We start from the raw sequence: 15,204 nt of genomic DNA on the forward strand, positions 1-15,204 counted from the left end.
GCATGCTGTGATTCATGGGATCACAAAGAGTCGGACTTGACTGAGTGACTGAACTGAACTAAACTGTATCAACATATGATTCCAGTGCACATTTTGTGGACACAGCTGTTAGCAAACCTGGAGACTCCAGTAAGATCCAGTCATGGCCTTCTCACCATTCCAGACTCAAGACCCTTGACTTGAACCAAACAATCTCTCTGGGCTGATCTAACCTATTTTGGAAATTCTAAATAAAGATCATTTAGAATTACAGTGGCTATATGTGGGGTACTTTTGATAGGAAACATACTCATTTAGAAAACAACTTGAATAATAAAAGAGATATACATATGTATTTTTAAAACCGTATATTTTATTAGAAGATTTCAAAATTTTAGACTCCAGAATCACTTCCTTAAGGTTGTTTACCAAGTCCCGTGTAGATGCAAAACATCTGAAACTATACTACTTTCGCATACTCCAAGTCACAACTTGAGTCTAATGGCTTTAACCTCACTATTTTCCTATTCTGTACTCTTCCATTACCCTCTGCCTTCTTTCTTTCTTAATAGAAAGAAATGATAAGCTTAATTTCTCTTTCAGTTAGAAAGCCTAAATTTCACTTGCTTCTTCACATTAAAGTTTTTGAAGAAGACACACTTTAATTTTAAACTCTAGTCTCATTATGAACCAAAAGACATCGTCTAAAAATTTTCAAACTTAAGCAAGAATGACAATTTCAGAGGACTTTAGAATAATAGTAGGCAATCTAGAGGTCCCCTGTCTATAGTATTTCTTATGAAAGGCAAGTTATGTAAGGATAAAGGGATATAGGAAGACCCTGAGAAAGAGCTAATTTCATGAAAAACCAGAAATGTTTAGAAAAGTCATACTCTTTGACAAGCTCTTTGGGAGATTATTTATAAAGCCTTTCCTGCCAAAATGGATATTTTCTCATCCTGAGAGGAGGGAAAAATCATGAACGCATGGAGTTTTCAGCAATAGGTAAAACATTATACATTACACAGCAAGAGATCCTAAAGGAAGTTCCGTGTTTCCTCACTTTTATGAATGACCTTAGCTATAAACAGAAGCTTTGAAATGAAAGTAAGAAATAGAATGGAAAGTAGTCCCATTGCTGAACCTTCAATTTGTTAGTGTACATTTTGAAAATGTCCTAGAACAAAATGTTAAGACTCAGAGTAAACTGTGATGGTCTCACAGTTGAGCTTCCCTGATAGCTCAATTGTTTAAAAAAAAAAAAAAAATCTGCCTGCAATGCAGGAGACCCTGGTTCAATTCCTGGGTTGGGAAGATCCGCTGGAGAAGGGATAGGCTGCTGCTACTGCTGATAAGTCACTTCAGTAGTGTCCGACACTGTGTGACCTCCCCCCCGCCCCCTCCCACCCCCGGTCCGTGGGATTCTCCAGGCAAGAACACTCGAGTGTGTTGCCATTTCCTTCTCCAATGTGTGAAGTGAAAGTGAAAGTGAAGTCGTGTCTGACCCTTAGCGACCCCACGGACTGCAGCCTACCAGGCTCCTCCATCCATGGGATTTTCTAGGCAAGAGTACTGGAGTGTCTTGCCATTGCTTTCTCCGAGGGATAGGCTACCCACTCCAATATTCTGGCCTGGAGAATTCCATGGACTATATAGTCCATGGGGTCACAAAGAGTTGGACACTACTGAGTGACTTTCACTTTTTCACAGTTGAAGACTATTCTGGAGACACCTGATAAAGATCCTTGTAGATGCTTTAAGCAGAAGGGATACTGTAGAAACAATTGTGGTGTACTAGCTAAGAAAACTGAAGGACGTTAAATAGATGTCCAAAGACAATTCTCTAAGGAATAAGTACCCAATTTCTCACTTTATAGTCACAGGGACTTTTAAAAAATAGTATAAATATTTTTCAAAAATATTTTAAAAATATACCAGTAAGTCCGGTCCTTATCCTACAATCTTTTACTTTCATTTATATGCTGTATCCAATAACTGTCAAACGTTCCTCTAACATAAGCATTATTCTAGGATCCAAATGTAAAAAATGCTCTTTCCTTTGTTGTGACTCAGCCCTCACCAAATCGGGAAGAATCTACTGTCTTTATTGGCTGAAAGCCTCGTAGAGAAAGAAGACATCATAATGGTTCTTATAATTCTTCTATGTTGTCGTGTTCAGTAGCTAAATCGTGTCTGACTCTTTGCGACCATATGGATTGTAGCACACCAGACTTTCCCGTCCTTCATTATCTCCCAAAGTTTGCTAACACTCCTGTCCATTGAGTTAGTGATGCTATCCAATCATATCATCCTTTGTTCTCCTCTCCTTCTGCCTTCAATCTTTCCCAGCGTCAGTGTATTTTCCAATGAGTCAGGTCTTCACATCAGGTGGTCAAAGTATTGGAGCTTCAGCATCAGTCCTTCCAATGAACATTCAGTGTTGATTTCCTTTAGGATGGACTGGTTTGATCTCTTTGCTGCCTAACCAACACTCGAGTCTTCTCTAGCATCACAGTTCTCCTATGCTTTTATTCAAAAGCAAACAATAGAGTGTATAGAGACATATGCAGGACTTCAGGGTCATAATGTGAATTTTTTGAGACTGCTGTTATTGTCAGAAATCTGCCATAACCCACTCCTACCAATGAAGAGTTCAAGGAAAACATCTTAATTAAGCCATAACTCTAAAATATACTTTATTTCAAAGTCAGTCTTTTTCACTGATAATTTTTATATCAATATAAAGAAGCTATTAGGAACTTTCAACACAGAACTGGTAAAAGAAAAAAGAATAATATGTGCCTATGTAACAAGAGATGTTTTTCTGATTTTATTTTTATTGAAATATAATTGATTTATAATGTGTTTATGTCTGCTGTACAGCAAAGTGATTGTTATACATATGTATACATGCTTTCTTATGTTCTTTTCATTTAGAGTTTATCCCAAAATATTGAATATAGTTCCATGTGTTATACAGTGGGGCCTTGTTTATCCATTTTGTGTATAATAGTTTGCATCTGCTAATCTCAAACTCCTAATCAATCCCTCCCCCAGCACATCTCCACCTTGGCAACCACACATCTGTTATCTATTTCTGTGAGTCTGTTTCTGCCTCGTATATAAGTTCACTTGTGTCCTACTTTAGATTCTACTTATAAGTGATATTATATGGTATTTAACTTTCTGACTTAATTCACTTAGTATGATAATTTGTAGGTCCATTTATATTACTGCAAATAGCACTATATCATTCTCTTTTATGGCCGAGTATTATTTTATTGTGAGCTTCCCAGCTGGCACTAGTGGTAAACAAACTGCCTGCCAGTGCAGGAGGCACTTGAGATACATGGTTCAATCCCTGGGTCAGGAAGACACCCTGGAGGAGGGCATGGCAACCCACTCCAGTATTCTTGCATGGAAAATCCCATGGACAGTGGAGCCTGGTGGACTACAGTCCATAGGATCACAAAGAGTTGCACATGATTGAAGCGACTTAGCACACACAGTATTCCATTGTGTGTATGTGCCATGTCTTCTTTATCCATTCATCTGTCAACGCACATTTAGGTTGCTTCCATGTCTTGGCTATTGTGAATAGTGCAGCTATGAACTTCTTGTTTGGATGAGTTCTTCCTAAACCTCTTTAAGAGTCTGAATCTAAAATTTTAAAATAGTTAACTATGAATGAATTGCATATATCACTTACTATCTTCAGTATTTTTACAGCTTAATTTCACAATTTTTGTGTAGTTTAATGGATTCTGAGAAGTCACAATTTGGAATAGAAAGCACTTGGATTTCTCACAGATACAATTGTCGTAAATATTTTTGAGAGAGATTCTAAATTTATATACAAGTTATAATCATATAAGCAATGAAGGAATAAAAAGTATTGACTGAGCTTGTGTATTTGCCAGTAAGAATGTGACATTGCTCAAAGTTGGCCCGTAGTTGACATCCCTGATAGAAAACACAAATAAAGTCCCTAATATTCTATTCCCAGAGAAATATCTGCTACTGCATTGGAAAACTGGTGTCTCTAAGAACAGTGCAGACTGCAGAGTATAAATAAACGTTTCAATCCTTAATGCATAGCCAGTCTCAGGAGATAAGAGAAATGGTGAGAAAATGACAGCTTTGATTTGTTAAATCAGCTTCATTATTAGTATCATCAGGTTTGACACATGGTTCTTACTGGTGGATGTTTATGTAACCTTGGGGTAAGGTACAAACTTTACTCTGTGTTTGACACATGGTTCTTACTGGTGGATATTTATGTAACCTTGGGGTAAGGTACAAACTTTACTCTGTGACAAACTTTACAAGTTTTGTGCCCACCACTCCACATATATCATCTCATTTACTCAGTTAAGATCTTCTACTTTACAGGCATGAAGCAGAGTCACTATATATATATGTTTTAGTATATATGTTATATGTTTGAAGTAAGTCTTAAATCTAAAAAGGAAATTGACAGTATCATGTGTACCGAGATATGTGTCAACTTTTTAAAGCATATGTACTGAAAATGATATTAAATTGTTATACATTCCTTAGAAAATTTCAGTAATAAAAGAAATTAGTAAACAGCCACAGAGAGCAGAAAGTACAGTTTAGGTGCAACGATGTAAGGATACAGTTTGGACAGTTAATAATTTTTATAACTGGCACTTTTTGATGATGTACCACATTGACTTTTGCTAGTAATTTGTGTGTTTAAGAGGGGAAGAAAGGAGAGAGAGAAAGAGAAAGGAAAGAGTTTTGCTTTAAACCAAGGAAAATTAATAAATATACGCAATTGTAAATAGTATGCAGAAGACAGGTACACGGTGCTGAACATGATTTAGGTATTTGTCTCCTGGCTGGAAAATAAGCCTCAGCACTGAATTCACAGACTTTTTAAAATTCTTCTGGTGTTTAGCATTGCAGGAAGCTGTTCCATAATTTGCTTGTGTACCCAGGAAGCCAATTGGCTGGTTTGTAAATTTATGCAACTGTGATACGTGATAAATTGGGTGAGTACAAGTATGATGGAGAGGAAAGAAGGTTTAATTTACTCAGAAGTATAATTCATGCTTAATAAAATGTAACAAGCATCAGTAAATAGAGGCTGAATAAAGCCAGAGGCAAAATAGAATTATGTTTTTCCATTTTAAATGTGCTTAATTAGCACAGTCCCTCCTCTCAGGGATGGAAAACCTCGAGTCCATGTAAACCATTGCCTCTAAATTACAATAGAGCAGCAGATTAATATAGGTGGAAGACACCCCTCCTTCATATGTTAAGAATTTGGTGGCCACTTGTTTATGTTCAACTAGAGAAGATAAAGAAAATAAAAGAAACATTTCTCTAATTCAGTGTGTTTTCCTAAGAATTTCTTTTTTTTTAATTTATTTTTTAATTGAAGGATAATTGCTTTACAGAATTTTGTTGTTTTCTGTCAAACCTCAACATGAATCAGCCATGGGTATATATATTTCCCTCCCTTTTGAAACTCCCTCCCATCTCCCTCCCCATCCCACCCTTCTAGGTTGATACAGAGCCCCTGTTTGAGTTTCCTGAGTCATACAGCAAATTCCCATTGTCTATCTAGTTTACATATGGTAATGGAAGTTTCCATGTTACTCTTTTCATACATCTCACCCTCTTCTCCCCCTCTCCCCATGTCCATAAGTCTATTCTCTATGTCTCCTTCTCCATTGCTGCCCTGTAAATAAATTCTTCAGTACCATTTTTCTAGATTCCATATATACACGTTAGAATACAGTATTTATCTTTCTCTTTTGACTTACATCATTCTGTATAACAAGCTCTATGTTCACCCACCTCATTAGAACTGATTCAAATGTGTTCCTTTTTATGGTTGAGTAATATTACATTGTGTAGATAGACCACAGCTTCTTTATCCATTCATGTCAATGGACATCAAGGTTGCTTCCATGTTCTAGCTATTGTAAACAGTGCTGGAATGAACAATGGGATACCCGTGTCATTTTCAATTTTGGTTTCCTCAGGGTGTAGGCCTAGAAGTGGAATTTCTGAGTCATATGGTGGTTTTATTCCTAGTTTTCTTAAGGAATCCCATACTGTCTTCCATAGTGGCTGTATCAATTTACATTCCCATCTGTTGACGTCCTTTAATGGACTGGAACGTGGTGGTCTGGAGTCAACAATAAGAAAGTAAAAGAGAGAGAGAAAGAGGCTGATATTCCTTGGTTTAAGAAGAAAATCAATAAAGTCTTTGACACAAGGCTTGCATTGCTACACATAGGCACCAGGTGCCCTCTCGAGGGGGTGACTGCACAGTGCACCTTCACAAGAGGGTCTTAGAAGCCCAAGCAAGAAAGTGAGCTCAGTGGGTTTCTATGCTCCAAAGAATTAGCCTGAGAGAGAGAGAAAGAGAGAGACACGGGGACCCAAGCTCTGATGGAGCAAAGGTGTTTATTTCAACATAGTGTGGGTATTTATACTGTCTTGCTGCTGCTACTGCTAAGTTGCTTCAGACGTGTCAGACTCTGTGCGACCCCATAGACGACAGCCCACCAGGCTCTCCTGTCCCTGGGATTCTCCAGGCAAGAACACTGGAGTGGGTTGACATTTTCTTCTCCAATGCATGAAAATGAAAATGAATGTGAAGTCACTCAGTCGTGTCCGACTCTTAGTGACCGCATGGTCTGCAGCCCACTAGGCTCCCCTGTCCATGGGAGTTTCCAGGCTTTCAGCAAAGATAAAAATAAGAAGTCCAGACTTACAAATTATCATAAGGCAACCCATATCAAAGAGATAGGGTTGTAAATAATCACTTTTATCATATGGTTCATATAAAGGAAGAGGGTCATAAATAGTTACTTAACACTGTATGGAAAAACTAACAAAGGAAATGCATGCATTCTTCAGGAGTAGTTTGCTGCTCCACTTAATTCCTGAATATTCAGGAGTTAATAAGGGACAGAGGATTCATGACAGATCCAAAACAGCACGCAGGAAGCCTCCTGTAAAATGCTTCCTGACACCCACCAAAAGTGCAAGAGCGTGCCCTTTTCTTCACACCCTCTCCAGCATTTATTGTTTGTAGACTTTTTGATGATGGCCATTCTGACAGGTGTGAAGTGATATCTCATTGTAGTTTTGGTTTGAGTTTCTCCTTTGAGCGATGTTGAGCATATTTTCATGTTAGCCATCTGTATCTCTTCTTTGGAGAAATACATGTTTTTGTCTTTTTGTCACTTTTTGATTGGGTTGTTTGTTTTTCTGGTATTGAGTTGTATGAGCTGCTTATATATTTTGGATATTAATCCTTTGTCAGTTTTTTCACTTGCTATTATTTTCTTCCATTCTGAGGGTTGTCTTTTCACCTTGCTTATAGTTTCCTTTGCTTTGCAAAAGATTTTAAGTTTAATCAGGTCCCATTTGCTTACTTTTGATTTATTTCCATTACCTTAGGAGGTGGGTCATAGAGGATCTTGCTTTGATTTATGCCATTGAGTGTTCTGCCTATGTTTTCCTCTAAGAGTTTGATAGTTTCTGGGTTTACACATTTATGTCTTTAATCCATTTTGAGTTTATCTTTATGGTGTTAGGAAGTGTTCTAATTTCGTTCTTTTACATGTAACTGTTCACTTTTCCCAGCACCATTTATTGAATGGCTGTCTTTGCCCCATTGTATATTCTTGCCTCCTTTGTGAAAAATAAGGTACCCATAGGTGCATGGGTTTATTTCTGGGCTTTCTATCTTGTTCCATTGGTCTACACTTATGTTTTTGTGCCAGTACCATACTGTCTTGATGACTGTTGCTTTGTAGTATAATCTGAAGTTAGGAAAGTTGATTCCTGCGGCTCCATTCTTCTTTCTCAAGACTGCTTTGTCTATTTGAAGTCTTTTGTGTTTCCATACGAATTGTGAAATTTTTTGTTCTAGTTCTGTGAAAAATGCCATTGGTAATTGATAAGGATTGCATTGAATCTGTAGATCGCGTTTGATAGTATAGTCATTTTCACAATATTGATTCTTCCTACCCAGGAACATGGAATATCTCTCCATCTGTTTATGTCAGCTTTAATTTCTTTCATTAGTGTCTTATCATTTTCTGTGTACAGTTCTTTTGTCTCCTTAGGTGAGTTTATTCCTTGATATTTTTTTTTTCCTTTTTGTTGCAATGGTGAATAGGATTGATTCCTTAATTTCTCTTTCTGATTTTTCATTATTAGCAAATAGAAACTCAAGTGATTTCTGTGTATTGATTTTGTGTCCTGTGGCTTTGCTAAATTCACTGATTAGCTCTGATAGTATCTTTAGGGTTTTCTATGTACAGTATCAAGTCATCTGCAAACAGTGATAGTTGTACTTCTTCTTTTCTGGTCTGGATTCCTTTTATTTCATTTTCTTCTCTGATTGCTGTAGTTAGGACTTTGAAAATTGTTGAATAATAGTGGTGAAAGTGGACACCCTTGTCTTGTTCCTCATCTTAGTGGGGATGATTTCAGCTTTTCACCTTTGAGAATAACGTTTGCTATAGTCTTGTCATATATGGCTTTTACTATGTTGAGTAAAGTTCCTTCTATGACCATTTTCTGAAAAGTTTTAATCATAAATGGGTGCTGAATTTTGTCAAAGGCTTTTTATGCATCTATTGAGAGGATCATAGGGTTTTTATCTTTCAATTTTTTAATATAGTGTATCACATTGATTGATTTCTGAATATTGAAGAATCCTTGTATCCCTGGAATAAACCCAACTTAATCATGGTGTATGAGCTTTTTGATGTATTGCTGAATTCTGTTTGCTAAATTTTGTTGAGGTTTTGTGCATCTATGTTCATCAGTGAATTGGCTTGTAGTTTTCTTTTTTGTGTTGTCTTTGTCTGGTTCTGGTATCAGGGTGATGGTGGCCTTGTAGAATGAGTTTGGAAGTGTTTCTTCCTCTGCAATTTTTTTGAAAGAGTTTTAGAAGGATAGGCATTTGCTCTTCTCTAAATATTTGATAGAATTCTTTGTGAAGCCACCTAGTCCTGGGCTTTTGTTTTTGGGAAGATTTTTGATCACAGCTTCAATTTCAGTGCTTGTATTTGGGTTGTTCACAATTTCTATTTCTCCCCGGTTCAGTCTTGGAAGATTGAACTTTTCTAAGAATCTGTCCATTTCTTCTAGGCTATCCATTTTATTGCCATATAGTTGTTCATAATTGTCTCTTATAATCCTTTGTATTTCTGAAATTTTCTCTTGTAACTGCTCCTTTTTCATTTCTAACTTTGTTGATTTGATTCTTCTCTCATATTTCTTGATGAATCTGGCTAAAGGTCTGCCAATTTTGTTTATCTTCTCAAAGAACCACCTTTTAGTTTTATTAATCTTTACTATTGTTTCTTTCATTTCTTTTTCATTTATCTCTACTTGGATTTTTATGATCTCTTTCATTCTGCTAATTTTGGAGGTTTTTCTGCTCTTCTTTTCCCAGTTTTTTAAGTAAAGTTAGATTGTCTATTTGATATTTTTCTTGTTTTCTGAAGTAGGATTATATTGATATAAACTTCCCTCTTAGATTTGCTTTTGCTGCAACCCATAGGTTTTGCATTGTTGTGTTCTCATTGTCATTTGTTTCTAGAAATTGTTTTTATTTCCCTTTTTATTCTTCAGTAACTTGTGGGTTATTGAGAAATGTATTGTTTACTCTCCATGGGTTTATGTTTTTTAGTTTTTTTCTTGTAATTGATATCTAGTCTCATAGTGTTGTGGTTGGATAAGATGCTTGATACAATTTCAATTTTCTTAAATTTACTGATGTTTGATTTGTGACCCAAGATGTGGTCTATCCTGGAGAATATTCCATCTGCACTTGAGAAGAAGGTATGTTCTTCTGCATTTGGATGGACTGTCCTGAAGATATCAGTGAGATCCATTTCATCTAATGTATCATTTAAGACTTGTGTTTCCCTATTAATTTTCTGTTTTGATGATCTGTCCATTGGTGTGAGTGGGGTGTAAAAGATGTTTAATATTATTGTGTTACTGTCAGTTTCTCCTTGTATGTCTGTTAGTGTTTGTCTTATGTATTGAGGTGCTCCTAAGTTGGGTGCATAGATATTTACAATTGTTGTGTCTTCCTCGGATTTATCCTGTGATCATTGCATGTCCTTTCTTATCTCTTATAATATTCTTTACTATAAGATCTATTTTGTCTAATATAAGGATTGCTACTGCAGCTTTCTTTTGCATTCCATTCAGTTCAGTTCAGTCACTCAGTCGTGTCTGACTCTTTGCAACCCCATGAATCACAGCACACCAGGCCTCCCTGTCCATCACCAACTCCTGGAGTTCACTCAAACTCATGTCCATCGAATCAGTGATGCCATCCAGCCATCTCATTCTCTGTCGTCCCTTTCTCCTCCTGCCCCCAATCCCTCCCAGTATCAGAGTCATTTCCAGTGAGTCAGCTCTTCGCATGAGGTGGCCAAAGTCTTGGAGTTTCAGCGTTAGCATCAATCCTTCCAATGAACACCCAGGACTAGCATAGAATATATTTTTCCGTCCTCTCACTTTCGGTCTTTATGTGTCTTTATGTCTGAAGAGAGTTTCTTGAAGACGGCATATATATGGGTCTTGTTTTTGTATCCATTCAGCTAGTCTGTGTCTTTAGGTTGGAGCATTAATTGTTTACATTTAAAGTAATTATTGATATATATGTTCCTATAGCCATTTTCTTAACTGTTTGGGGTTTGATTTTTGAGATCGTTTTCTTCTCTTGTGTTTCTTGCCTATATAAGTCCCTTTAACATTTGTTGTAAAGCTGATTGGATGGTACTGAATTCTCTTAACTTTTGCTTCTCTGAAAAGCTTTTTATTTCTCCATCAATTTTGAATGAGGTCCTTGCTGGGCACAGTATTCTTGATTGTAGATTTTTCCCTTTCAGTACTTTAAATATATCCTGCCATTCCCTTCTGGCTTGCAGAGTTTCTGCTGAAAGATCAGCTTGTTAAGCATATTGGGTTTCCCTTGTATGTTACTTGTTGCTTTTCCCTTGCTGTTTTAATATTCTTTCTTTGTATTTAGTCGTTGTTGTTTGATTAGTATGTGTCTTGATGTGTTTCTCCTTGGAATTTTCCTGTATGGGACTCTTGATGCCTCTTGGACTTGATTGACTATTTCCTTTTCTGTGGTGGGGAAATTTTAGACTATATTCTCTTCAAAAAATTTCTCATACCCTTTCCTTTTCTTCTCTTCTTCTGGGACCCCTATAATTCGAATGTTGGTATGTTTGACATTGTCCCAGAGGTCTCTGAGACAATCTTCAGATCTCTTCATTCTTTTTACTTTATTCTGCCCTTCAGAAGTTATTTCCACCATTTTATCTTCTAGCTCACTGATTGGTTCCTCTACTTTAGATATTCTGCTTTTGATTCCTTCCAGAGTATTTTTAATTTCAGTCATTGTGTTGTTTGTCTCTACACTTATTCTTTTTTCTTTTTTTGTATGCTTATTCTTTAATTCTTCGGGGCCTTTGTTAATTGATGTTTTCATTTTCTCCATTTTGTTTTCAAAGTTTTTGATCATCTTTTACTATCATTATTCTGAATTGTTGCAGGTTGTTTGCCTATTTCTTCTTCATTTATTTGGACTTTGGTGTTTCTAGCTTGTTCTTTCATTTGTGTACTATTTCTTGACCTTTTCATTATTATTATTTTAACTTTTTATGTTTGAGGTCTCCTTTTCCAGGCCTCAAGGTTAAATTCTTTCTTCCTTTTCATTTCTGCCCTTCTATGGTTGGTTCAGTGGTTTGTATAAGCTTTATATAGAGTGATTTTGGGCTGAGTTTTTTGTTTTCTTTGTCTGTTTTTCCTCTGATGGGCAAGGCTGAGTGAGGTGGCAATCCTGTCTTCTGATGATTGAGTTTGGATATTTGTTTTGTTTGTTGTTTAGATGAGGCATTCTGCACAGTATCCTACTGGTGATTGGGTGATGCCGGCTCTTATGTTCAAGTGGTTTCCTTTGTGTGAGGTCTCATTATTTGATACTCCCTAGAGTACATCATGAGGAATGGTGGGCTGGAAGGGGCACAAGCTGGAATCAAGATTGCCGGGAGAAATATCAATAACCTCAGATATGCACATGACACCACATTTGGCAGAAAGTGAAGAGGAACTCAAAAGCCTCTTGATGAAAGTGAAAGAGGAGAGTGAAAAGTTTGGCTTGAAGCTCAACATTCAGAAAACTAAGATCATGGCATCTGGTTCCATCACTTCATGGCAAATAGATGGGGAAACTGTGGAAACAGTGTCAGACTTTATTTATTTGGGCTCCAAAATCACTGCAGATGCGGATTGCAGCCATGAAATTAAAAGACGCTTACTCTTTGGCAGGAAAGTTATGACCAACCAAGTTCAGTTCAGTTCAGTCGCTCAGTCATATCTGACTCTTTGTGATCCCATGAATCACAGAACACCAGGCCTCCCTGTCTATCACCAACTCCCAGAGTTCACTTAAACTCATGTCCACAGAGTCGGTGATGCCTTCCAGCCATCTCATTCTCTGTCATCCCTGTCTCCTCCCACCCCCCAATCCCTCCCAGCATCAGAGTCTTTTCCAGTGAGTCAACTCGTCGCATGAGGTGGCCAAAGTATTGCAGTTTCAGCTTTAGCATGAGTCCTTCCAATGAACACCCAGGATTGATCTCCTCTAGAATGGACTGGTTGGATCTCCTTGCAGTCCAAGGGACTCTCAAGAGTCTTCTCCAGCACCACAGTTCAAAAGCATCAATTCTTCAGTGATCAGCTTTCTTCACAGCCCAACTCTCACATCCATACATGAACAGGGGAAAAACCATCGCCTGACTAGACGGACTTTTGTTGGCAAAGTAATGTCTCTGCTTTTTAATATGCTATCTAGTTTGATCATAACTTTCTTTCCAAGGAGTAAGTGTCTTAATTTCATGGCTGCAATCAGCATCTACAGTGACTTTGGAGCCCAAAAAAATAAAGTCTGACACTATTTCCACAGTTTCCCCATCTATTTGCCATGAAGTGATGGAACCAGACGCCATGATTTTTATTTTCTGAATGTTGAGCTTCACCAAACCTTTTCACTCTTCTCTTTCACTTTCATCAAGAGGCTTTTGAGTTCCTCTTCACTTTCTGTCATAAAGGTGGTGTCATCTGCATATCTGAGGTTATTGATATTTCTCCCGGCAATCTTGATTCCAGCTTGTGCTTCTTCCAGCCCAGCGTTCCTCATGATGTACTCTGCATATAAGTTAAATAAGCAGGGTGACAAGATACAACCTTGACATACTCCTTTTCCTATCTGGAACCAGTGTGTTGTTCCATGTCCAGTTCTAACTGTTGCTTCCTGACCTGCATACAGGCTTTTCAAGTGGCAGGTCAGGTGGTCTGGGATTCCCATCTCTTTCATAATTTTCTACAGTTTATTGTGATCCACACAGTCAAATGCTTTGGCACAGTGGACATATATGGATGTAAGAGTTGGTCTGTGAAGAAAGCTAATCACTGAAGAATTGATGCTTTTGAAATGTGGTTTTGGAGAAGACTCTTGAGAGTCCCTTGGACTGCAAGGAGATCCAACCAGTCCATTCTGGAGGGGATCAGTCCTGGGTGTTCATTGGAAGGACTGATGCTAAAGCTGAAACTCCAATACTTTTGTCACCTCATGCGAAGAGTTGACTCACTGGAAAAGACTCTGATCCTGGGTGGGATTGGGTGCAGGAGGAGAAGGGGACGACAGAGAATGAGATGGCTGGATGGCATCACCAACTCGATGGACATGAGTTTGAGTGAACTCAGGAGTTGGTGATGGACAGCGAGGCCTGGCGGGCTGTGATTCATGGGATCACAAAGAGTCGGATACGACTGAGCGACTGAACTGAACTGAACTCTTGGTATTGCACGTTCTAGGGGTTTAGACATAGGTATAGTGTGAACTTGTCCACCACCATCATATCACACAGGCACATTTTACTGCCCTAAAAATGCTCTGTCCTACCATTAAGAACCCTCACAGACCCTGCCAATCACTGATTTTTTTTTCTATCTCTGTAGTTTTGCCTTTACTAGAATGTAATCTTGACTAACAGTTCTTTAATCTGAGATGTCCTTTGCAAATATTCCCCCCACCCAGTTTGTGCTGTGTCTTCTGACTCTCTTGTCATTGACTTTTGATTCACAGAAGTTTTTATTTCAATGAAGTCCAGCTTGTCAATTATTTTTTTTTTTTTATGAACTGTGCCTTTGTTGTGTCTAAAATGCCATTGCTATACCTAGATTTTCTAACTTTTAGGAATTTTATGATTTTGACTTTTGTATTTAGGACTGTGATTTACGTTGAGCTAATTTTTTGAAGGGAGTAAGGTCAGTGTCTAGGTTTATTTTTTGATATGTGGATGTTGTCTGTTTTTTCCAGCAGCATTCATTGGAAGACTCTCTTGCTCCATTGTCTTGCCTTTGATCATTCATCAAAGATCAATTGACTAAATTCATGGGAGTCTATTTCTGAGCTCTCTATTCTATTGTTCTTTATTCTTTAAATTATGAAAATATGATAACAGTTACATGAGACTTGGAAAATACAGAGCAAATTACATATAGTTCCAAAGTTCCACTGTATATTACAGTAGTTTATTTTAAGCAGATAAATTAATATTTTTCCCAAAGAATCCTCCTGCTGATGCCAGAGACCCAGGTTCAATCTCTGGGTTAGGAAGATTCCCCGAGAAGGAAATGGCAACCCACTCCAGTATTCTTGCCTGAGAAATCCTTTGGACAGAGGAAACTGGCAGGCTACAGTCCATGGGATCACCAAGATTCAGACACGACTGAGTGACTAAAAAATAAACATATTTTGTTTGTTTTAGGTAGATAAATTTACATTTTTAGTTGGAGTTTCAATACTAAACTCTCAGAGATTAACTGAATGAATGTACAGAGAAGTAGAAGAATATAATAGGCCTGAAAAGCATTATGAACCAACTTGACATTACTGATTTATACAATTTTCACACAGCAGTAGGTTTCAAATTCTATTCAAGTTCCCATAGACTATAAACTAGGAGACACTGGAATATATCCAGACACATAAGACCAAGTGCAGAAATTTCTTGGTCTACAGGTATTGAAATTTTAGAGTCTGTTCTCTTATTCCTGTGTAATTAGTTCCACTGTTCTATTTAGTCTGTACTTTGACCTGTATCACACTGTCTTGATTACTGTATGTTTATA

Source organism: Moschus berezovskii, chromosome 5 (genome assembly GCF_049115385.1).
Source record: "Moschus berezovskii isolate FMDL1 chromosome 5, NW_MosBer_1.0, whole genome shotgun sequence".
Lineage (NCBI taxonomy): Eukaryota > Metazoa > Chordata > Mammalia > Artiodactyla > Moschidae > Moschus > Moschus berezovskii.